Source organism: Phlebotomus papatasi, chromosome 1, assembly GCF_024763615.1.
Source record: "Phlebotomus papatasi isolate M1 chromosome 1, Ppap_2.1, whole genome shotgun sequence".
Classification (NCBI taxonomy): domain Eukaryota; kingdom Metazoa; phylum Arthropoda; class Insecta; order Diptera; family Psychodidae; genus Phlebotomus; species Phlebotomus papatasi.
In genome coordinates, this window is record NC_077222.1 from 92,080,100 (window position 1) to 92,105,647 (window position 25,548).

Consider the following 25,548-nt stretch of genomic DNA (forward strand, 5'->3'; position numbering starts at 1 on the left):
AGCAAATTCTTTCAATACGAGAACTTTGTAATCATTACATTGTAATATAAATAAAATGTCTTGAAACGATTAATAATAAATAGAAATTAGTATCAATTACCTTGAAATTTCTCAACAAGTGAAGTAATATTGTTCATTGTATTAATTTTTATAATAATCGTTTAATAAGAATATTCAACTAATTTTAAATTCAAGCGTGTTTGATGGATGAGATTTAGCTTTTGTCTACTGATAAAATTGTTTTAATCACAAAATCAAAATTCCAGAACGATTCTGCCTCATTTTCTCCTATTGCAATATGATTAGCTTGGTGAAAGGCTGATCACGCCTGTTTTATTGAGATTTAAAAGCATTTTAACTCACTAATCTCATTGTTTATTCGAAGAGTCATATGATAGTACACATTCAAAATCATCAACTTTGCTCTTCAGCTATGCCTGGTCATCAATTCTGTGGATCTGATGTTGTAAAGCGCTTTGTAAAAGCATTGGCATTACCATGGTTAATTCTCTAATTTGTTCATAAATTTAATTTTTGGGTATATCGACTCTGAAAGGGGACGATCCAGAGTTCATTCCTGAGCAAAATAGAACGATTTGGGAACCCTATTTCAATCCAGCCACAGAGGCTCAAATGCCTGGAAATGCAGAATGTATGGATGAACGGTATGAACATATTGAGAGTGCCGGCTGACCGCGGAAGCTGCAAAAGTGAGGGGAATTTCAATTTTATCCGATGACCACAATTGCGAAAATGGGTCTCAATTCCGCACCGAGCCAATATTGTCATGGCTTTGGCTAAATTAGGGGCTATCTCATTAAATTAATTTATTTATTAGCTATTTATGTATTTGTATACAGCACATTTTCCACTTTTTCACCTCAATCGAAGCTTCATCCCCTCCCAGCTCATTTTTTGCGTGTTCATGAGCAAATAGGCCTAATTAAACTGTGAGGTTATATTATTTTATTATAACTATTTTATAGGATAGCATGAATGATTTTTAGAGCATGTTGGATGGGTGGAATTAAAAGCTTGCATTGTGTGTTAATTATGGGGAAAGCAGTATCACCACATATATACAAATTTGCTATCATTTCGTGATGATCCACATAATATTGGGGGATATTTAGGGAGGGAAGTTGGTCGCGTGGTAAAAACGCGAGCTTCCGATAATAAACACAACTTCATTAGCCAACCTCCCCAAGGGAGGGTGGGACAAAAAGTTATGTGTTCACTCTAAGAGCTTACCGCGCGAGCTTTCAATATTCATAGACTTTGTTGTATTTAAGAGGACAAGCGGCACAAAAAGTTGTTCTAATTAGAACAAGAGAGGAAAAGTTGTTGTGTTATTTCTCCTGATGTGGAGGGGTGATTATGAAGAAAAGCTCTTGTTAGTCTCCGGGTTCTTTTTTTTCTTACTGCTTTTTCTTTTTCTAAATGCGAAACCGGAAGGGGAACGTAGGAAAAAGCTCCATCTATAAAAGAACAAGCACTATGCCTTTGAAGCTTTTTCCCAACATCAATAGAGTGTAACAATAAGCGATGAATTGAGCCACTTTTCCCAGGGATGATACTGAAAAATCGACAGCTACATCAAAACTCACTTTTTCATCCATCCTCCACCCCCTATCAGCAGGGATACCATGAAGCACCCCTATCGTGTTGAGCTGTCGTGATAAATTCTGCAAGAGGCTCAACGAGCAAAAAAAAATCCACCCACGCTGTTCAAAGAAAAACCCACACCGTCTGAACGGCTGATTGTCTCTCACATCACTTTTCTGAATCTTCAAAAGTGGATTTTGTGTGCCAGGAACATCCCTAATGTAGTCAAGGTAGAAGAGGTTATCCCACATTTCGGGGAATTGACTGATATTTGAATCCAAATTGTGTAACAAATGCCGAATGAATTTTAAATTCAATAACACGAAAGCTCTTTCAGTTACTCCATCCCTTGGATCTTTTTTTTTGTAAAGTTTTATTTTTTTAGCAAAGGGAATTTTTCTACCGGAAGACGGTACAATCGCGTGAAGCTTTCTTGATATATAGCGAGCTTTTTAGACTTTTTCTGAGTTTTCAAATTTAGATGAAAGATAAAGAATATTAAAATCCCAAAGAATTTTTGGAAACAATTATTATGGACTCCCACGTTTAACTACAGTAGAGTCTCGCTATAGTCCATATTTGGTTCCAGATTTGACACTTGGGTCGCACTATAGTCCATATCATTTTTTTAAAATTATCAACGACTTTTAGTATTGAAATTGTTCGACGGCTTCCACTTTCTTTGCGATTGTGGTACTTGTCTTCGCTTTCTTCATTATGGATCACAATTATCACAACTACTTATTTAAGTTTGCCAAAAATATTAAAATAATTATGATAACATTGCATGTCGCGTACTAAAAAACATAACCTCAGTGATTTGAAATCAATGGTCGATAAATTGTGGACTATAGAGTGATGGCCTATAGCGAGACTCTACTGTATCAGCTTAATTTACTATTTTTAAAAATTATTTTTCAGAATTTTTTTGGGTCTGCTTTACTATCCATTTCTCAAAAAAAAAAAACTTTACACAATTCAAGAAAAATAAACATATTCAAACATTGTGAATAATTTTTAAAGGAAACGCATAAAGACCTAGTTTTTCAATTAATAATTGCAAAATGATAATTGAAGAAAAATAAAATTGTACACAAATTAAAAAAAATAATTGGAAATTATTGTGGCTAACGATTCAACGGGAAATTTATGAAAATTCTGTGTTATACTATACGTCAAAATCATAAAACGATTTTAAGGTTCATAAACTTTACTACTTTATGGCTGTGACAATTTGGATAACATTGCATTTTATTTGGGAAATAAAAAATTAGATTAAGACTATTTATGTTTATTATTTACGGCAACAAGCCATGGATTTATAATAATAACAAATAATAACATCTCGGCAATATAAATTTTTGATAAATTTTCAAGTATTTCACTTATCAATATGAAATGTTTAATGATTAATGAATCATTCGAATATCATACTGAAAAAAATACTTTCAGATTTGTAAGGCTTTTGAAAATTGTACGTGTTTCCTGGACATGGAGATTAAGTCTAATTTATTCAACCATCAATAAAGGTGGTGGTGAAAATGACTCATTTTCCCCTATTCAATTGAAAAGCTTTGAGCTATATTTTACGCATTAATAATTGTTAATCATATTATTTGATCCTGTGCAAACTTGTGCTTCGGGCAACAGTTTATGCATGACAGGTTAGATAAACTAGTCATAATTCTGTTTTAATCGCTTTGCTTTAAATTTTTCCATTTGACTTGATTTTGCTTTGCTCTAAAGAATCTCAAATAATTGATGATATTTTTACTATAATTATTTAAAAACATATTGTTATTACTATTTTATTTTATAAATGTTTCGATTTAACAACTAAATGTCCGCAGGATTAAATTTGCGTATCAAAAATACCTGTCATTACTAGGGGAAAGTGACCATGCTTGATACTGTAAAATGATGTCCAAGGTTTGTGATTATTTTCTGATTAACACACAAACCGAAGCGATTCTTGCACTATGACAAAAAAATGTCTCACTTATTAGGTTCATAATCCAACCTCAAATAGTTCCTGGAAATCCTTAGATTTTCCTCAAGAAGAAAATGGAAATTCAGTAGCGATTTTTATACAAGTTGGGTCCTGGGCCTTCCTGTATAATAATTGATTCGACAATTCGGAGGCCCATTTTGACTATAAAAATTTCACCGGATACAAAAAATTGCACATCAATATTTAGACGGAACTCTAATCTATCTGCTTAAATCGTTTATATGACTGGTTATTAGTTTTAAAATCACTTTTATGTAATTTTTCTAAGTCATGTTTTTATGACATTAGGGCGCTAGCGAAAACCATTTTTTCACTTTGAGTCCATGAAAATGTCACTCTGCAACCTTAAAATTCAGGCAACAGGGTTGAAGATTATGTCAATTGTCGATAAAATTGGCGGATTGCAATATGTGTAATTATGAAAGAATCACATCTAATGATATAGTTGCCACATTAAAATTATCATTCATGGACCCTTCTTAAAATATAGGATGGACACAAGTAGAATTTATGAATTTGTTACCACCCACAAAAACAGTGTCCACCAAGTAAAAATATTTTTACATAAATATTAGTACTGATGACCCCTCTATGTGCCTATGATAGTAGTTTTCGTGAACAGCGACATTAATTAAGAAATACTTATGAAATATCATGTATCGAAATTACAGTTTTGGGCCTATTTTTGATTTTTGCTTTCTGAAACTAGGAAAAAAGAGCTAGGATCCTAATTTTTTTAGGAAATGTGAGGCTTAGCACCAGCTATTGAAATATATTGCGATGAGTCATAACTATTGATTAACATAGGAAAAAAATAGTTATTATCAAGCTTGGATCGTATCAAGCATGGTCACTTTCCCCTATTACTGTTTAGAATATTTAATTGAAGTATTCCTAATTTTATTTCAATAATCTCGTCTAATAAATTTTGTACTTCTTATATTTAGAAAAAAGTTTTTAATAGAAGATTTTCTAATGCATTTTAATATTATTATATTGCATTACTTCAAGTACTTGATTATTTCCTGAATTACATACAATGGTTAGCAAAGCCCTATGACAAAGAAAGCCAGAATAGAGCGCCAAGAAAAAGAAAATTTATTATAAACAGAAAATAGGAAAAATAGGAGACTCTCGCTGTAGAATTTTTGTTAAATGTGTGACTCGTGATATCTGTACCCAATGAAGACATCCGTTCTGTCCCGAATTAAGACGTTGCCCCAGATGTATTGTGACATTTTCGAGTAAGTGTGAAAAAGAGTAAATGTAAATCAATATTAATTTTTGAATAAAAATATTTCCTTAAGCCACTGAAGAAGGTGCGTAGTGCACCGAAAGCTTTGGGAAGTAAAGATTGTTATTCTGGCTGGACTATTCCTCTCCAACCCGACGAACACCGGATTAACTCTCAAGAAAAAAAGCCTATGACTCTTTATCATTAGTTCAAGATTAAAGTAAGGATAAATCTTAAATTTCAAAAGTTATTTTATTCCCATTAAGTTTTCTAAATTGATAAGAAAGCTTTGAAATCATCTAAAAAATAAAAAAAGGTTTGTAGTTTAACCATTCAGAAAACTGAAAAAACTTAAAATATTTTATACGAAGAAGTTTAATTATGACTGAATAACGATTTACATTGCTGATTTAAACGAGAGTATTTTGATTTGAAATTTTATTTTTGAAATAAAAATCATTCATTGAGCTTTACTACTGCTCATTTTTCCTTGCATTCAGTGCAAAAAACTCTTTCAGTGCAAAAAACTTAATACTTAAAATGATTTTCAATATCTGTGCTTTTCAGATTTAACTTTTAATGAGAGCAGTTAGAAAAAGTGTGAAAAGCTTTATAAAAAATCTATGATGTTTTCTTAAATTAATGATAACGTTAACACTTTTATGTTGTAAGGGTAGGTAACTTCATTTCTGCCTTTCCAATTTTGGTGCTAACAAAAGACTCCATTCTACAACTTCATAACGATTCGATGTAAAAGAGAAAGCTTTTAGTGAGAATTTTGAAAAGTTTTCTTTTAGTATCAGTACATTACAGTAGTATTTATGTGAAAAGAATCGTCAATCAGAGCAAATAACACCCAAATCACCCAATATTTCCGGAATGAAGACAGGAAAAATTCCTGGCTTTATGCAGGATTGATTTGGGAACATATCGTAATCTAGACGAGTGCTCTACCAACTGAGCTACAGAGGCTATAAGCTCTTCACGATTTTAACAATTTGCATTCTTTACTTAAATCGATTACTCATGGGGTTAAGAGATTAGAACTTATATAATATTTACAAGAGATATGAAGGTGATTTTATCACAGGAATGAATCAATAAGGGAAATTTCCCAAGACTTATAAGTACTAGGTCCTTAACTAATTTTTTAGACATAAGGCATAAGTGATGCTTACGATACTTATAGTCGCCAGACATGTCCGAAGTTTAATCATCTGTCTGTCAACAATAACCATTTTCAGTATCAGTAGACATCGCAAAAATTTTTTTTCTACCAACTCAGATTTTGAGTTTTATGCTAAAAAACAGTGTTTACGAGGGGCGGGCGGTGGTATTTTTGATTTTAACTTGAATAACAAATCAAGTAAAATGCGCCATTTGATTAAATGGGTCTACAGCGAACATCCACCACCGAGAACCATCTGAAAAATCAGTTTAAACGCTTCATAAATGATGATTTTAACGCAGGGGACTAAAAGACCAAAAACAATTGATGGTGCCGATCTGAAAGCGTGGCTGGGTGAAGATCAAAAGATTAACTTGTGGGATAATTAAATGTGATTCGCAAAGGTGTTTTCAAGTGTTTAAGTGCCATGGAAAAATCCAAATAATTTTGAATAAAAAAAAATCAAAAATCGAATTTTGAAGTTTTGTCTTTCCGGTATGAAAGAAAAAAGTTCCCAGCATCGAATTGAACAAAAATAAGTACGTCTCTAGTATTATAAAATCAAAATATCGTAGCTTAATTAAAGTATCAAAATCGAAGGTAAGAATAATTTGTTTTGGAAGAAGACAATGCTGAGCATTGGGTGAGACCGAGGGGGAATCATGCAGCATCATTTTCTTAAACTAAGAAAAATTATCAATAAGCATTACTATTAAGAAAATCGACCAAAATCGATTTAAAAGAACACGATCGATTGACATTGCAACATGATAACGCTCTGTGGCATTGCATTTCTTTGGTCCAGGACAATATCAAAAGCCGAAAGCAGATAGGCTACTACCCCCGCTATATTCTCCAGACTTAGCTCATTTTGATAATCAAATTGTCTGGTTGATTTCTCATTGCGTGCATGAGCAACTCTTTAGCAATTTTGAAGAAGTGAAAAATAGAGGTGCTTGAATGGTATGGTATCGGCCCTAGGACGTTTCGGTTTTTCTTCGAGTTATCCATATGTTGCCAAAGATATGGCAAAAATATTTAGCCAACAAGAAACGATACTTAAATTAAACTAGCTTTTGTATTTGTATTCTTGGCTGTGGCTGGGAATTCGAAATGTAGGGAGACTGGGACGAAAAGTCACAATATGGATATTTATTTTTTTACAAGCTACCCGAGAACCTCCAAAATTTCTAATTAGCACAGTTTTATAGAAAATTTACCGCTCTACAACTCTGTGAAAGTCATTTGCTTCTATTTTGTAAGGAAATATATTTATCGAGCCGTTTTCTAAAAGGTAATTTTGTGACCATTCTCAAAAATGCCGGGGCAAATAGTATCAGGCATATTATCACGTTTTGATTCTTTTTATTACGGGATTCCGTAATTTTAAGTAAAATACCTAGATAACATATTTTCATAGAAAATTTATTCTTCTGCACCTTTGTAAAACACCGTTTCCTCTATCTGAGCGAGAAAAGCGCATTTTAAGCTATTTTACAAAAAACACACAAAAGACTGCAAATGTTTGACCAATGCAAACAACAAGCGGTGACCCATAGCATTGAAGTTTTTTTTTCACCGCGTGGGACATCAGGAATTGTTTCGGTTTTTGTTACTTTTTGCTCCATAGACTTTGTTACTTTTTACCCCAAGTGGTCGTTTTTAATAATAGGATTTCCGGAGAAAAAAATCTTTGTAAAATTCTAAAATAGATAGCGGATTCGCATTCAGAGAATATCCAGATAATTTAGTAAATATTCACCAGTGCATAAAATTTAATATAAGTAGCTAATAATTGATATCTTCTGCACGGAAAATATTTCAAAAATAGGGATAAAAATTTCTATATTTTTTATTTTTTAAATTCCTTGTTCAAATTCTAACAAACTTACGACATTGAAGAAAACCTATGGAGTTTATCTATGGAAAAACTTTTAAACCGCTATCTTATTTGTCTTGGAAGATATTGAATTTTAAAATTTTCGATTTGTTGTTTTTGCCCCAGTCTCCCATTGAAATACCCAGGTTTCAATGAACCTTATGTTGGTGAATTTGCATTACAGGGAGATTTAAGTTACTGGAATCTTACTTTTTGTCGTAGTATGTTATTTAAAAAAAGGTAGTCTAACAAATCTTTTTTAAACTAGAAATATAATTAAAGGTGATCATATCAGATAAAAATTTAAATAAATTAATTATCATTATATAGGGTATAATACCGCAGGCCTCAATGGAATAAATTGATCGATATCATTACAATGAATATTACATTTCAAATTTTATTACAACCAGTTGTAATCTCAACAATCCTGGAAGCATGTTACTATCGATCTAGTCAAGTTTGTGAAAGCTTTTTCACAGTATGCTCCTAAATTTTGCGTGAAATTTTAATACACTTCCTAAAGCATCTAAATTGAGTAGAGGAATTTCAGAGGTTCTGCATAATTGAGACAAACAATTCCCCCCAATAATACTCCATCTATGTAGCTTCAATTTTGATTTTCCCACCCTTGCAAAGGAATCCTTCAAAGTTTCTCCATTTCATCTCAACCCATGATGTGCATGGGGGCTCCCTTGAAAATTTCAAACCACTCCAATCCCTCTTAGAAACGCAATGACGGGGGTGCGCTATAGTGTGTGAGCCACATTTTCCATTTGACTGCTTTACAAAGTCATTCTTCAAGTCCTCGCACCCATCTATAACACTTTTACTGGCAAGAGGATAGAACACATTTGTTTCCAAAAAATTTTTCTACCAACCCCTCTCCCTCTGAAAGTCTCTGTAAACTTTTCGTTTTGGGGGAGGATATCCCAAATGCGTGGGAGAGGATAATTTTTTACTTTCTCTTGGACTTCCTCGTCGAAAATGAACACTCAACAGAACAACATAAAACTTTCAGATTCATCATCATTTTTCCCCAAAAAAACGAAATTCACTTTTCTGAGGATGGATGGAAAATCTTTGATTTCTTCTCTATTTGAAATTTCTCCACCCTCCTACCACTCCCTTCAAATTTCTGCTATATCTCTGATTAAGGCGAATTTTGCCAATTTTCTCCATTTTCAATGTAATTAATAGGCAATTTTGCGTATATATTTGCCATCTTCTGAAAAGGAACTCCTTAATGTCAATTATTCATGGTAGAAAAATTTCCTTCAACATCACAAGAAATGTGCAATTTCGTAGTCAATTATAAGTTTTCACCGAGAGTAATAAAACCCCAGAGAAAATTCATCACTCGCGCACGAGTTTCATCTCTTCAAAATATTTCACCTCACATGGATGATCAAATGATATTTTTTTTTCTCAGTATTTCTAACAAGTGAGAAAATTTTATTCCTACTTTAAATTTGCTAGAGAGAAAATTCCTGAGAGGATATTAATTAAATTACAGTGTAGGAGATTGCAAAGTTTTCCAGGGTGTGATTATACGAATTTTACAAGATATATGGAATCTTTTCTGGTGCAGTTTACCAACTCGCCTTGGCAACAAATCCAGAACACTCTGCCATGTTCAGACAAGGCTAAGACATCTCATGATGAATTCCTACACTCTTCATATCCTCAGCAAAATGTATTTCAAACTTGGCTGTAATTCATCGTTTGGATTTAATTTTATGTACCTACCCGCCAGTTAACATTCCCCAAGTACTCCCATGAAAATCCACCACGTTTCTAAATGGCTGGGATGAATCTGCCAGCGAGTGAAAATGTTTCTTGTCTCACTTATGGAGGTGGAGTAGTCACCCCATGTACTGGCATACCCACCAAAATTGCTCTATTTTGCCGCGAAATTTCATCAAAGAACTTCCAGCACGTGTAATTACGAGTATGTTGAGCGTTATTTGATTATTTTGTCTCCTGGAGCACCCGGATTACTCCCAAGAGATGGGAGTCGATGAGGCGGGAAAAAGGGATGAGATATCGCAATTTCAAGATTTATGCTTGAGCGCGTTTTCAATGCTAGGCCGCTTTCAGTCTAAGCAAGCTTAAGTAAGACCTAAGATTTTTTACACACCATTATAAAGAATAAATCGTGCATAAGTTTATTTTGTGTCGATCAGATTTAAAGTTAAAAAAAAATAATGTTAAAGAAGACATGAACAAAATACTAAATACTAAAACTATTTCACTTAAATTTAGATGTTAGGTGTCGATGTTTCTTTGTAGTATCGAATAAACAATATGTAATTAATGTAGAGGAGGGTGGGCAATTTTCGCATGCATTATTTTTAAGAATAAGGGAATGTAAGCATGGTTCGCACACAGCGAACATTCAAACGATGCGAATTTCCTCCTTAGTTGCTAAAATTTAGTTCGTCATTTCTTATGGCCTCTACACATTGGGAGCAATTTTCGTCCAAAATTGCTTTTTTTAAGGAAATTTCCTGTATCGCTGTAGGTGCAAATGTCAAAGTTCTGTCAAAAATAGTTTTTTTTTAACAAAAATTACTCCAAATTAGATATAAGATAGAAAATTATTAACCACATGAGACGAGATGAGAAATGGTAAACCAGATCTTTGGAAACAAAGAATAAATTCGAATCGTTTGAAGGTGCACTGTATGCGAACTATGTCTACTTTCCCTTATATATTTATAATACCAAGACCCGGTCAAATTGACCGGTTAAAAAGCTTTAAAATTAACACATATATGTCATTTTGCTACTGGGCTCCTCATTTAACCTTTTAACGACGACACAGTTTTTGCGGACCGAAAATCATCAATAAAAAGGAAACCGATAAGCAAGATCAGTAAAAGGTTTTACATCGATAGGGGACTCTCCGGTGGTGGCCAGTGGATTTGAAGTCACTTCACAAAGAAAAATACTTCTTCAATCTTTCCCAGAGATTACGGTCCTGGATGTGAACCTTGTTCAGTGGCTACAAGGATTTATACATTTATTTTAGAATTTACATTTAAAATACAAGGTCGCTTTTTCTTTGGACAATTCAAATCTCACACAAGATAACGATCCTCATAAAGTACAAAAAACATAGTTTAGTCGAGTGAGTAGAAATTTGAATTGTCCAAAGAAAAAACGACCTTGTATTTTAAATGTAAATTCTAAAATAAATGTATAAATCCTTGTAGCCACTGAAGAAGGTCCACATCTAGGACCGAAAGGTCTGGGAAAGATTGAAGAAGTGTTTTTCTTTGTGAAGTGACTTCAAATCCACTGGCCACCACCGGAGAGTCCCCTATTAATACACATCACGCTAGTTCTTCATCCAATTGTAGGTCTTACATCTATCCTTAGAAAATCCAACAAAGTCTGATTTGGTGTATTTTTTGGCTCTATGGACGATAGGGACAAAAATAGCCCAAAAGTTTAAGTATTTTTCTGACAATACCAGTGAATGATAATTTTCACTCTAATGAAAAATATTATGTTTGATTATTGTAGTTTCTTTTCCAAAAGGGTTTGCTTAAAAGAAACGTGCAAGTATAAGAAATAATTAAAATTAATTTTCATAATGAGAATTTGAAAATTTGTTATTTGTGAGCTTAGAAATTTACTATATAGCAAATAGCTGGAGACTTGCAAAAAATATCCTAGATTCCTTCAACCTTCTACTTTGCAATTACGAACAAACATAAGGAAAAAATAACTTTATGTAGTCAGGAAAATTTTTTTTTATGTGACACTGGTGTTCCAATCGTCCTTAAAGGGTTAAGCGATACAATGTAGTTTATCAAACTTTATGAGTTTCTTAAAATATGCATGTAATATTTTTCAGTGTTTGAATTTTAAGTTTTTCCTCTTAATTGTTGAGTATCTCACCCTACCGCGGTCTGTTATTTGATCGAGCGCGCAAAGAAAAACGACCAAAAACGGTCGGTAGGTTTTAGTGTTAATTAGCTATTACCTACAGAATCTTACTAAGTAAGGGAAATCCGAAAAAGTTAAAATAACATTCCGGAAATGTTAATTTTATCCTGCAGTATTGATCCGAAATCGGTGTAAATATTTGGCTTTTTAGATGTATTAGGAGTTAAAGTTACCCTTTTTCATGTTAATTTTACCCTTAAAAAGATGTAAAATTAGCATTAAAAAATGTTGATATATTTTTAAGCCTAAAAATGTTAAAGTTATGAGGAATAAAAGTTAATTGCACCCCCGTTTTTTTTTCTCAGTGCACCAATATATTGAAATATATAAAAAAAAACAAAGAAATATAAAATAAAATTTTAAATTCACTACAGAGTGGGTTCTGAAAATTAGAACAACAAAAGATTGTGATAAAAATTTGAGTTATTCCACCCATAATATGCTTCAGGTTAAAAGATAGCCGTATGCTCAATCTGGATGAAAGCCTTTGTACAGCTAACACAGTTCTGGGATTGCGTCCCATGATGTCAATATCTTCAGCATTGCTTGGGCTTATTGAAAATGACACCTCTCATGCTCACGCCGGAGTCACGGATCGCTTTCTCCAGTGCCAGGTTGAAGAGGACGCATAAGGACGCATAAGCATGAAGAGGTCCGTTCCTCTGTCTGAGCCCGTTGTTCACACGGAACTCTCGTGGCAACGATCTATTCACCGTTCCGCCTATCTGTTCGGGGCTACAAATAAACGAAGGCAAAACGAAGTACATGGTGGCCTCATCAGCAACATCTCCGGCAACATCTACGGGAAAAATCGATCAGACATGGTTCCCGATGGGGGACTACAACTTTGAAGTTATTAACTCCTTCTTCTACCTTGGGTCAACAACCACAGCCGACAATATCTCAACTGAAGTCCGCGCACGGCTGCTGAGAGTCAACAAGGCCTATTTCGGTCTATCAAGAGTTTTCCAGTTCAGCACCTTAAGCATAAAGACAAAGCTACTACTGTATAGGACTATGATCCTGCTAGTCCTCAACAAACAGATTTGCGAACTCTTTGCCACGTTTGAGAGCAAAATTCTACGATGAATTTTTGTCCCCTTATGTGAGGAGGGACGATTCCGAAGCCTATACAACCATGAGGTGTATGAGCGCTACTGGTGAGAGGTAACCGTCATCAAGCAAATACGCCTCACTAGGCTCCGGTGGGCTGGTCATTTGGTTCGCAAGGATGAGGACGACCCAGCCTGGAAAGTCTATGAGAGGGGTAGATTCTATGCTTCGAGGAAACGAGGCCGATCCAGCCTCTTATCGACCAATGAAACGGCGTGTGTACTAGGTGCTCATTCGGGTTGCGGAATTGGAAAACAGTGGCATGTAAGAGGCTCGAGTGGTGACGGGTCTTGAACCAGGCCAAGATCAGCAATTGGTAGTGGCACCGCTTGAGTAGGTACATAAGTAAGTTAAAAGTTAGCCCCCTGTAATTTCCAAAAGCGATATATTCATGATGAAATGGGAGTTCTCACTTTTTAACATTTTTAACGCCTGAAGGGCTGAAGTAAAGAAAATATATCTTCTGAGAATATCGATGGACAGGGAAGGGTCGCCGATAAATCGAACATAATATCTCATACCATTTACCTTTTAGGACAACCTTAAAATTTTTGTCGAAAATGATAAGAATCGAAAACAATTTTCTCTGTTGAGCATAAATAGGAAGAATACTAGAAAAGCTTCTGGATTTCTCCATTTATTTTGAAGTTGTTGATTTGTTAGTTGAATTTCTTGATTTTTAGAATTTTATTCTCTACGACATTTCAAGGATGGATGTCCCCTTCATCAGTTATCGAATATAAGGTAGGGAAAATTACGTTTACCCGAACCAAATGGTGAACATTATAGGAGAAGTTGATATTCAGATACAAGTACAGCATAATAGATTCCAGCCTATACGTGATTTTCCCTTCCATATTCAATACCTGCTGAATGCAGATGCTGAATGGAAACACTGAATGCACATTCAGTGTTTCCATTTGTCTCCATTCCATTCCAATAAAATATCTGTTTGAACCGTTTGAACACTTTTTAACCCAGGTACTCATATAAAAAAAATTAAGCTGCCGTAGCGACTTACAGCTCCTCCATTTGCTCAGAAGAAAATATTCTATTTTGGTAGAACAGGACGCATCATCTTCTGTTATTCACACCTGAGACTTCTCAATTGGGCTGTTTTGGTGCAGTAAAACGTCTCGAAAGTGATACGTTAGCCCTAGAAAGGGTCCTTATCAGACGGATGCAAAGTTCTCCAAAAGTCTGCATGAGCAATTGGGGAAAAAGACACGTTGTTCACAGTATGAGTATTACACATTTTGCTGCCACATGCTTCCTCCTCCAGTGTTACCTGAAACTCCTGCCGAGAAATGGGGTTCAAGACGGGTAATGGGTGTGTTTGCTTCATGTTTAGTGCTTCATAATGTGATTACACGTGTGAAATTTCTAACCATCAGTGGATGCTGCCGTGCTGCAAGAATCCGTGGAAAATGGTGAAAACCATCGTTAAAATGAGGTGAGATTAAAACACACCCAAAACCACAAATTTATAGAAATGTCAGCATTATGATACTCTTGACACTTCTTTCGCACGGAAAAGCTTTCGAGTTTCTATCCCGTGCGTAATATGTACGATATTTAATTAGATAACTTTTGAGGGTTGTTTGCTTTTGTGGAATGAATGTCAACGTCTTAGAAGGTCCACCTCTTTTCACGTAAAATTGCAAACTTTTCCAAAATCTACGTCTTTAACGTGTCGACAAATAAGAGATAAAATTCTCATTACCCAGAAAAGAATTTCTGTGGACGGCAAGGATTGCAGGTATAAATTCCAAGTCTCCTTCAGTTGCACTCGACCATTGGGAAAATTGCATCTATACAACCTCATATCCCACACGTGGTATTCTCTTCCATCCTGGAGAAAATGCTCATCCTGGAATAACTTTAACCCCAAAGAATGGAAGAACGCTTTTCAGTTTGGCAACAAACTATTTAACTTTTCGTATCCCCCATTTGCATATTTATCTCTCTTGCATTTGTGCAAACTTATCATGTTTTTTTTTTAAGTGTATTCCCTTTTTCTAGGATTTCCCCAACATATTTCTCCCTTTCTCGGAGTAGGAAAAACTTTTTACCGCCAAACATTTCTTGTGAGCAATGAATTTGGCATATTCTACTCTCGTTTCAACCCATCACTGAATATTAATCTTTTGAAATACGGGGATGGCGTTTCTTGTTCAAAGGTGAAAACTTTTTCATAAAGCTCTTTTTTTGGGAAATTCAAGAAAAAAAATTGAGTTTCGGAGAGTACTTTAAAAGGAAATGGAAAAATATAACAACTGACGAAAATTTCATATTTTACTATTCAATTCTCATATATAGGGGAATGTGGAGCAGATTCATGCATGAATGTTTAATTTAACTTTAAGAGACACTTTTATAAAAGAGATGGCAAAGCGTCCCAGCTTTGCGGAGTGCTTGAACTCATGAGAAAGAGCTATCCGTGTATTATCTTTTCGCATGTTTTTTGGATACATACCGCTTTCCTACCGATTAAATTGATTGATAAATAAAAAAAACATTCCGAAATAAAAAACTCCTTAAGAAAAGTAGGTTTCGAAATATTTTGAGAGGTACTTTCCGGTGTTCGCCAGTGAAATAAGGGTCACCCTAAGATGAAAACACTTTTTTCGTCTTGCCCAGAGCTTTCGATCCCGCTGTGGATCGTCTTCAGTGGTCGACTGAATAATGTTTTCTTAATTACTCTTAGGGATCGTGACGTTCAAGGGATACATATCATTCGTCACTATCAAGATGTCAATGTGGGTTTGGTCTTTTTCTTTTAGGAGAACTTTTTCCCTAATTTTTTCAACTAATTTTCACGAATTTTAGGAAGGAAAATTTGATGTGAAACTTTGGCGTCTGTTACAATAAGTTTTTGTAACAGACGCTAAAGTTTCAGATATAAATTTTCCTTCCTAAAATTCGTGAGAATTAGTTGAAGAAATTAAGGAAAAGTTCTCCTAAAAGAAGAAAGCTGTGGGCAAGACGAAAAAAGTATTTTCATCTTAGGGTGACCCTTTTTTCACTGGCGCACACCGGAAAGTCCCTCTCAAAGTACATTGCGCCAGTTCCTTCATCATTGGTTTCGAAATATTTTAGCATGAGTAACAAACATACAAACAAATGAAAAAGTAAATCCGAGAAGGGTAAATCATTTACGGTTATATTTCCGATTCACTACTGATCAAGTCCGATACATAGGCATTGAAAATTTCAAGATCTTTCAAAAACATTCAAATTTAAGCAAATCGGTTGAAAAATAATCCTTTTAGGGATGGTTAAACTTTGATGTTCGAAAATTCGATATCGAATTGATTTTCAAACATAGGTGTCCAAGGACAAAATATTCGCCTTGAATACCTCTAAAACATATCCGGAAATGAAAAAAAAATCGTTGGAGCCGTTTTCGAAAAAAAAGAACAAATATACATGGCTTTGGGGAAAAGGAGGGGGTGCGGGAAAAAGAAAAAACTGCCCTAGATAATGTTGACTTACGGGGGGGGGGTCGTCAAAGACCAGAAGTCGTTATGTAACAATTTGAAAAAAAAGTGGATTATAATAACTGCTCTCTCTTTGAGTTTGAGCAGTAAAATAGATGAACCAACATTTAGTAAATCCACTGTGTTTCAGTTGAACGGTTAATAAAAACAGCAAAAAAAAAAGAAAAAAATTAAGAATTTCAAGAAAGTTTAAAAAGAAAATTTAAAATTTCGAGAAATTTAATTTTAATGGGTTTTTATAAAACAAATTAAAAGCGATCGAGAAGTCTACTGAGAAGCGACACGGTGTTAACGAATTTGAAAGAGCATAGTAAAAAATTAAAAAATTAAACTGTCTCTACGTGAAGCTGTCCCACTCTCCCTTATAATGATTTAAAGATGAGAAACAGAAAGGAGTTTTACCTTCTATGGAGTTCATAAATTATGAACACGTGCCACGACATATTTTTATTCTTTTTATGTATTGTAAAGTTTCTGAGTATGAAGAGGAATAAATTGAAAATTATGACAGTTTGAGGTATCGAATTTTTTAAACATATTTTTTATAATCAGATTTTTTAATCAACTTCACATTTTGAATTCTTTGTGTTGCGTATTTTTTCACAAACACTGTTCGTAACATAATCACTTGACGAGCATTTTTTTCCTCTAAGAGGTCCTTAATTTGAAATCCGCGGTTCAAAAATAAAGGTAAAAAACAAACAAGCAGTAAAAAATTCAAAATGGGCAGTAAAAAATTAAAAATGAGCAGTAAAATATCTAATTATGGTCAGTAAAAAACTTAAATCTTTGTAAAAATGAGTCTAATTTATATATTTAGCACCTAAAATTGTTGCAGATAGAGTGAAAAGCCCTTTATTTTCCCTTTGCCAAAATTTGGACAATATTATCACTGTTTCAAATTTTTTTGTTACTGCTCTATTGTAAGTTTTTACCGCTCATTTATTCAATGCCACAAATAAATTGCGCTAGAGATACCTATAACTTTTCCACATGTATGAAGTTGTGCTTATTTAAGAAGTTAGTCATCTACCAACAATAGCCAGTTAGTATTCCGACAGATAACGCAACTCAAAAAAATATTTTTCTAACTAAGAAAATGTCGAGTTTTGCTCCAAGGAGGCAGCATCACCCGAGAAAATTGGTTATATGCTTTAGAAATGGTGATTTCGATGTAAGGAACCAAAAGGCCAAAAACTATTAAAGGCGCCGATCTTTAAGTATTTCTGGATGAAGACTATAAAATTAATTTTCGGGGGCATTAAACAAATAAGTCGAAAATTGGGTGTATGCATGGTTTTGATCAAAAAATGTTTTGTGATAACTTCAGGGTATTCATTTATTGCTTAAGAAATGGCATAAAAGTGTAGTTAGTGAGGACCTGTATTTTGAATTTTTTTTTTTTGGATTTTCTTCTGAAATTTTTATGTTTTTTTGATCAAAAAACCGCAGATTCCAAGTTGAGGACCTAGTTCATACATTTGTTTGTACATGTTTGTTTTTCTGGTAAAACCGGGCAAAATCGGCCAAACCTTACGAACAAATAACAAAATTTCACAAACACTTTTTTGTGTGTTTACAAGCTTTTACGATCAAATGTTTGCATAGGTATAAAAATTGCTTGTTAAGTGATCATCTTACGAACAATGTTTGTGAATAAGTACGAACTTTTACGAAATTTTTGGGACGAGTGAGACACCAGTCTCCCTAAAACAAAAAAAAAACTTTTTGTTGGCTATAGAAAATGATTTTGTCCTCTAAATATTCCAAAAAAATAGTTTTCTTTTTGGGACATCGGTATCCCATTCGTCTTTAAAGGATTATACGATTTACGAAACTGGTAAAAATAAAAGGATCAAATTAATCCAAATTTGATTAGTGGTGCATTTCACATGTTCCTAGTGGGAATTCACAAACATTTACGAACAATTTTACGAAATTAGTTTTTTTCTGCGTATCTTTAATTTTGATGTGAAATACAATATTACGTTAAATATTTAATCGGTATTTATATCAAAAATTGGGAAAAAATATATCAAAAGTTGAATACATTGCAAAGCATAAATACAAATTACAATTCTTTTTGCGTTACTCTCATTAATCAGTGTTGTATTACATTTTACTATAAAGTAATACTAAAAATTCATTAAATTTTAAATTGAGTTGTGCAATTGCTTCACAAGAATACGTTCTTCTCCAAATGATGTTCCATTAGTGAGATTTCTGTTGGGAAAATACTCAGGAAAATACTTAAGCTGAGCAACGTGCAGCAAATTTAAGATTCTAATACAGCGGTTTTTGCTACCATACATAAGTAAAATACAGCTGAGGAGTTTCTCACAACACCAGAAAATCTGTCACGTCTTAAGTTTGATCACTTAATCTTGGGCCTTGGTACAACCTTCTGAAAATAATACTATTTCAACAGCTGAGCATGGTTTTTGATAGAATTGTTAGAGAGCTTTCACATCAAGTTTCCTGAAATTCTTAATTTTGCGCCAATTCGCTGTAGCATTTCTACGAGAACATTTTTCAATTTGATGTTGAGTCAAATATGTGTCGAGTAGCATCGAATATCACGAGATGGGGATGAAATATTGTGCATAGAATGCAAGTGTTTGTGCAGTGAATTGGAAATCTACCTTTTCAATGGAACTGACATCAACCTTTTCAGCACAGCATCAAGTCACATCTCACACTATCTTTTTCAATGCAGATGTTGGATTTCCCATTGAGATTTCAACGCCGAAGCCTTCGGGTGCATTAGTTTCAAGCCCCTCCTTGACATTTAAGATTCTAGCTATGCCAGAGTAGCGTAGCGAGTTCACCAAAGTATCCTGATATCCTACAAAAATTCTAGTAAAACCTTAATGTGAAATTTCGATATAATTCTTTAGCGCTTATTGCAAATGGCTATCGGGGTTCCGGCCGAAATCCCTTGTACCAAAATATCCAAGAGCCAAAATCGGTAATGATAAGAAATAAAAAAAATAAATAAAAATGTAATAGAAAGGAAAATTGCAAAGGGGGCAATTAAGATTTTAAATATCCGAGATTTTGATCCATCCGGACATTGGCTAGTTCGAAATTTTGGCCTTTGAGGATTTGACCATTCGAGATTTCGATTCATTTTTGATTTTGTACTTTCGGAACTTTGGCATGGTGTATCGGGTGTATCTTTCGGTTTTAGGATTTTAGCATGTAAAATTGTAGATTTTTGAGATTTTGGCTTTCGAGATTTTTATTTTCTAGATTTAGCTATCACCGCTATTAGAAGTCGAAATCTTAAATCAAAATCACAAAGAACATAAGTCTCGAATGGGCCTATATAACGAATGTTTCAAAATTTCGTAGAGCCTAATATCCAAAGAGCCAATATTTCGATTAGGTCAAAATAACGAGAGGTTTAATTTCAGAGTAGGCCTAAATCACAATTGGAGAGAAATCTCGAAGAATTTTATTTCCGAATGGGCCAAAACCTCGAATGGGTTAAAATCCAGAAAAGCATAAATTCTGAATACGAAATTTCGAAGGACCAAGATCATGAATGAGTTCTAGTTTCGAAGAGTTCTAATCTCGAATATATCAAAATATTGAATGAGATTAAAACCCAAATAGGTCCAAATCTCGAATGGATTGAAATCCCGAAGAGACTAAATTCCGAATGGCCTACAATCCCGAAGAGCCAAAATTTCGAATGGGTTAGAATCCCAAAGAGTCTAAATCCCGAATACATTAAAATATAAAATGAGTCGAAATCCTGAGAAGCTTAAATCCCGAATAAGTTCAAAATATCGAAGAGATCTCGAATGAGTCGAAATCCCGAAGAGCCTAAGTCCTGAATAAGCCAAAATTAAGAAGGGTCAAATCGAAATCCCGAAGAGCCAAAATCTCGAATGGGTTTTAATCTCGAAGAGTCTAAATATTTAGTACGCCAAAATCGTGGATGGGTTAATCTATCGCGGAGTTTAAATTCCAAAAAGACTCATATTTAGAATAGATCCAAATGTGGAATAGGTCGAAATCCCGAATGGGTCAAAATTAAAAAGAGGTCGAAATCCTGAAGAGCTTAAATCCCGAATTCCGAATAGGCCAAAATCTCGAAGAGTCTAAGGACCTTGACAGAATTGAGGATTAGCCGAGAGACGGCTTAGCGTAATTTTATTAGAAATAATGGTCAAAATACATTTCCGTCATTTTCCACTAAGTCGTCTCTCGGCTTAAATTGTAAGTTTGTCTAGGGCATAAATCTAGTATGAGGTGTAATCCAGTAGGGTCTAAATCAAAAATACACCAAAATCTCAAATGGGTCAAACTTCCAAGGAGCTTAAATCCCAAATAGGCCAACATCTCGAATAGATCCAAATATCAAATGGGTTAAAATCCCGAAGAGCCTAAATTCCAAATGGACCAAATTTTCGAATGGGCTAAAATCCAGGAGGGTCTAAATCCTGAACATGCCAAATCTGAAATATAACTAAATCTCGAATGAGTCGAAATTCCGAACAGCCTTAATTTTGAATTTGACAAAATCCTGAGGAGCTTAAATCCCGATAAGACTAAATTCCGCAAATGGGTCAAAATACCATAAAATCGAAATCCTGATATTCGTATTTGAGAATTAATTCTTCCTAAATTAAATTGTTGTAATAAACCATTAAACTAGTTGTAATAAACCATTGAATTTCTATGAAAATAATATAAGTTTAAGGGTCTTTAGTCGACCCGCTCCTTGAGTCGACCGGTAGAATTATTTATTCAATTTATTTATTATATATTTGCTATTTAGCGTATGGTCAATCACTAATAGATCGATTATTCCATTAATAATATGAATCAGTAAGAATATCACAGAAATTCACCATCAACCATTAAAAAAGAAAAATTGGTTGACCGATCGAGTCGAGGAAACGATCGAGTGAGAGCACTTTACCTTACGCCACTATGAGAAGTGAAAGATTAGGTCTTTAGACTAAATATCTAAAAATAACGGAAAGTATTAATTTTAGGAGATTTTTAATTTTTCTTTTATGGAAGGGTGCCTAAGTTCGATCTTACTGATTTATGTTTGCATTTAAGTACCGTTGCTGCAGAGCCAATAACACAACCACTTCATAAGTTATTTTTGAAAATCCACTCGCAGCTCTTCATGCTGATCCACCGAAGTATCTTTTGTGTAGATTCAATTCATCAAGTTCCTTCCCATTGATTCCATAGGGAAAAAGTGAAACACATTGAACCTTCCACATCGATATTTGTTCATTTCTTTATTATTCACTCGACTATCATTCATTGCATGATTTTATCACAATTTTATTTTCATTTTATGTTTTTTTTCAATCATAGTTTATTGGATCTAATTAATTTTTCTTTACCTAATAGTTTTATATTCGGATTTTATATCTCATTCCATTATCAATTTTTTTTTATTGTATATTTTGTGTTTTATAATAAACCTTCACTGTCAAATTCCATTTGGTTTGTAATTAAAATGTGTCGTATTTTCGGAAATATGCACACACATCTCTCGTACAAATTAATATAAAAGTGGTATTCAATAACTATTTTACAATATATTTTAGTGGTGACGTCATGTTGTTTAAATTCTCTGTGGGAGTTTTGATCTTTTTTTCTTCTCTCTTTCTCTCACGCCATATTTCGCAAAATTTATCATTCTGATACATCCTCTGTTGAACATCCCCTCGATTGAATTAATTTCATCACTTACGCCTGTGCTCGTCGCTTAATCTGGAGTGATAACAGCATTAGGGAAGAAAAGTCGCTTGGAGCTTTTTGAGTTCAAAAAGTCTCTCATAACAGAGTTAAAAAGTCATCGTTTTGTGGGGAAAATTTTAGGCAGATGAGACTCAACATTTTCCATATATTCCTCAGCCATAAACATATCCTCAAAATGACTTTGGTATTGGGCGGAAATGGAACTGAAAAATTAATTACGGACTTCCCTCGAAAAATGCTAATTACTCCGATTATAATGTGCCCAAAAGTCACTTTTTGGGCTTTTTGGCAAAGGGCGGTCTGCTGGGAAATCGACAGAAATGGGAAAGACGGAGGGCTTTTCTCTGAGCTCCAGAGGAAAAAGCGGAAGAAGCATTTTCCGGTCTGTTATCTTTATTCAAAATTGCTCCACTTTCTGTCATGAATTTCGGCTCATTTTTCTCTTCTTGGCTCTTACTTGTCTTATTTTGTGCTTCCAATGGAAAGGAAGTGAAATTTTTCCAGCCATTTCTGCGAAATATATAGCTCTGACTTTGTGCGAAAAGATCACTAAATATTGGCAACATTTTTTTTTAGCAACCTGTTGCTTTCCTCGATTTTCTAAAATTTCTTTTGACGTACACTGATTGAAACGGAAACGGAAAATGGTAGTGGAAATTCATCTTTTATTCTAAATAATTAGTAAGTGGTGTAAGTAATTATAAAACTGTTCAATGATATACGTTGATTAATTTTTGTATCGAGGCTATCATTGTAGAATTACACAAAAAATATTTACACAAAAAGTTTGAACCTAAAGGTAACTTATATTTTAGTAAAAGTAGTTTGATTTTTCGATTTTCCGGAAAAATACGTATTTAGAGCTTAACATTGACAGTGTAGATATTTTAGAATCGTGTAATAGTTTACACAAATTAAACTTTTGTGTAATTTAAAATGAAAGTGAAGTAAATCATTATAATAATCACTAATTTTCATTTCGGTTTCACAAATTAGCCATTTATAAAGAAGAAAAATAAAAAAAGTTCAATCGTGGCAAAAGAAAACCAAAGATTTTACACAATTAATCGTGTAAATTCTTTTAATCGAACCTCCGATTTCCATTGTCCATTTCTATCAGTGTACAAGTTCATCTTCTTCAAATTTTTCAACAATTTGTAAGTCAATTCATTTTTTAAGTATACATTTAAATCTCTTTAGATATTCCTCTATCTGTACCAAGACAGAAATTTTCACTAGGTTATATACAAAAAATTCTCATTTAACATGTTTTTTTTATGATTTTTGCTATTTATTTACACAATTTAGTGTCAAGAGATTGAATGTTCAGTCAAAAGTTAATTCGGTGCTATAATTCATAAGAAAAAAGATTGTAAAAATTTGCAAAGGGATTCAGGAAAATCCAAAAGATTCAAAATGATTGTAAATATTGAAGAAAAAAAATCATTCCTGAATGTCTCTGAAGTAGAAAACACCAACTAACCGGATTTCCTGTTGAGATTTCTAAGTTATTCGAATACTTCACATTGGAGTGTTCTCTTCGGCCTCCAATTCAGGCTCTTCCGGAAGGGTGTAGACCCCTGTTAGTCCACTTGATTGAGATTGTGATTGGACTTGGGGCTGTTGCATTTGCTGCGAACACGCCTGCATTTGTGGTACGTTGTCTAGAACTTCCGGCAGCACAATTCCATCCCCCATCGTAACAATTGGAACCAACTCATGACCCAGACTGTGATTTGTACAATCTTTCAGTACATGCATCTGATTGAGGTCAGGCTCCTGGCCGAAGATCAGGGATGTTGGGGTTCCTTTTAAGAAAAAGAGGAATACGATATGGAATTAATAATAGTTGAAATACGGCTACAAAAGGTCTGGTCGGAAATTAATAGAATTTGAATTTGAATTATCAATTGATGCTCAGTAGGGGAATTCTGTAAAAGTATGTCAATCACTGAGAGAAATCCGAAAAGTTAAAATAACATTCCGGAAATGTTAATTTTACCCTGCAGTATTGATACGAAATCGGTGTAAATATTATACTTTTTAGGTGTATTAGGGGTTAAAGTTACCCATTTTCATGTTATTTTTACCATGTAATTTAGGTGTAAAATTAACATTAAAAAATGTTGGTATAATTTTACACTTAAAAAGTGTTAAAGTTACGAGGAAAAAAAGTTAATCGCACCCCCATTTTTTTCAGTGATGTCATATGACGAGTTTTAAAACATTTATGTGGTAAATTTGGAAAAATTAATCGAAAATCAGATTCATAGTTACTAAGATCTTCAAAAAACTTCTTCCAACAGTCATTCGATGCTCCTTGTGCTTTAATTATGCCTGATTCTGAATTTACCACGAAAGTTTGACATATGACTTTGTCATATAGTTACAGAATGCCCTTACAGGTTACATAAATAACATTAAGGAATATTCGTTATGAATGGTATATTTATTTCTAATTTAAATTATCTAATAATTTTGTCATTTTTTTAATACTTGTTAACGATATGGATATTTTTTTAGATCCTAAATATTTCATGTCAAATTATTAATTAATTTCACAAAAAAGTTTATAACATTGTAAGATTAGAATCCAATATATTCCAAAATGTAAAAAGAGTTTCAAAAAATGAATGTGTCAAATTAATTTTTCAAAAATAAATTCAAATTTTATAAAATTTTAAGATTTGGTTCAAAAAGAACTTTAAGTTCTCGTAGGTTATGTTCCACATAACCCCAAATTGTTAAATAACTTCCGAGCTTCATGAAGTAATAGTTAAGTTAATAGTTAGTATTGTTGGTTAGTCAATTGATTTTTTTTATTATTTACTCTATAATCGATGTTTTATGCCAAATTTTATTAATTAATTTTACAAAAAGATTAAAACATTGTAAGGTTAGAATCCAATATATCCCAAAATATAAAATGAGTTTCAAAAAAATTAATGTGTTAAATTATTTTTTCAAAAATAAATTCAAATTTTGGAAAATTTTGAGATATGGTTCATTAGAAGTTTAAATTCTTGTAAGTTATGTTCAACATAACCTCAAATTTTTAAATAACTTCCGAGCTTCATGAAATAGTTAGCCCAATTGTCTGTTTATCTATTTATTAACTTTAACAAATTACAGGCCTTAACGAAATATTTAAAGTATGTAAAAATATCATAAGGAACGTTAAAGTCCTAACCTTATTTTTAACTTAACCTTAAATTTTCTATTGTAATCTTTTATTGTAATACACGGTAATACATGTCGGTGTAGCTTTTTAATGGTTTGAGTGGGAGCTTTTTTAAAAATTACCATATTTTTTTTAAATAATTAAAATAATGCTAATACCATTAG

General features: G+C 33.5%; 1 protein-coding gene across 3 annotated transcripts in view; it reads right to left on the bottom strand.

Moving 5' to 3' along the window:
* Positions 1-21,722: 21,722 nt before the first annotated feature.
* LOC129809752 (TWiK family of potassium channels protein 18) overlaps positions 21,723-25,548 on the bottom strand; it is a 244,932-nt gene continuing 241,106 nt past the window's right edge. For all 3 annotated transcript variants that reach the window (XM_055859806.1, XM_055859805.1, XM_055859804.1), the window contains one exon: positions 21,723-24,011. The gene's annotated coding sequence lies outside the window, so the exon portion shown is untranslated. The remainder of the gene's footprint in view (positions 24,012-25,548) is intronic.